Source organism: Prionailurus viverrinus, chromosome B4 (genome assembly GCF_022837055.1).
Source record: "Prionailurus viverrinus isolate Anna chromosome B4, UM_Priviv_1.0, whole genome shotgun sequence".
Taxonomy (NCBI): Eukaryota; Metazoa; Chordata; class Mammalia; order Carnivora; family Felidae; genus Prionailurus; species Prionailurus viverrinus.
In genome coordinates, this window is record NC_062567.1 from 109630963 (window position 1) to 109632156 (window position 1194).

The 1194-nt window shown below is 35.5% G+C and overlaps 1 pseudogene; it reads right to left on the minus strand.

The window, feature by feature from the left end:
• Positions 1-841: 841 nt before the first annotated feature.
• Positions 842-940, minus strand: LOC125171405 (uncharacterized; annotated as a pseudogene).
• Positions 941-1194: the final 254 nt, after the last annotated feature.

Below are 1194 nucleotides of genomic sequence, written 5' to 3' on the forward strand. Positions count from 1 at the left end.
ACTTAGCTATCTTCATGTATTCTCTGTTTCTTTTATATACGAAGCATGATTATATATATTTCTATTTCTGTTACCCCACTGTTTTTTTTTTTTTCATAATGATATACTGGAGAAACAGAAAGGACATTCAAAAAACAAGGAGCTGTATTTGTGTCCTTACAGCTATTGGTATATTCCAATGTCAAAGGGATGATAGAGTTTTAGGAACTATTCTGAGCAATTTGCCCACTTACGGCATCTAATAGTGACTACAAAAAAATCAGTAAGGTCCACACCATTCACTTTTTCTTTCTACTCAACACTGTTCTTGTTTTGTTTTGTTTCTTTTCCATTCAAGACATACACACAAGATTCAATTGAGAATGATATCTCACACTATGAGGTAGTTAACTGCGTGTAGTTTCTTAAATAATTCATATGTACAGTAACTATAATTAAAAGAAAAATGTAAACTGTGGGAGCAAAAGCATATTTCTCTGTTATTTTGGATCCTCAGCATCCAGCTCATTTTTTTTTTTTTTGGAACATTGTAAACAGCAAGTAGATATTTGCAAATTTAAAAACTAATTGGTAATACATTGTCAATATATGAGATGGTTCTGCTTTAACTACAGATTCCTCCTCACTGAGTTCCTTAATCATTCCAGAGTCATTTTACACTAAGAAACTGTGATATTCACCTTAGGGTCAGCATCTCTTTTGTGGTGCTGATTCTGTATTATCATCCTGGTTTTTTGTTGTCCACTCATCTATTTTTGCTTTCATTTCCGGCGCCTGACACAGCATGAATCAGGCCACATCTTTTCTTCTCTTTTCTTTCTCTCTCTTTCTCTGTCTTTCTTTCTTAATGAAACACTTCATGAATCTGAGTGTCATCCTTACTCAGGGGCTGTGCTAATCTTCTGTTCCAGTTTTAGTAGATGTGCTGCCGAGCAAGCACAGACTGTTTCTTTCTAGATGGGGTGTTTCCATGTATTACTCCTGCTCCCCTAATTGTGGAAAGAAAGCTCTCATTTGTATGTTGCAATAGCTCAGACTCTGGTCCTACATTCAGTTTTTCTTCATCTGTCCTCCTCCTCTCTTGTATTCTTTCTCCTCTCTCTCCACTGGTTCTTTTCCCACCAGCATATATTTGGTATTTAGCATACTCAAGATGTATCCATTTTAAGAGCAAATACAGAGAAGCAAATAAAC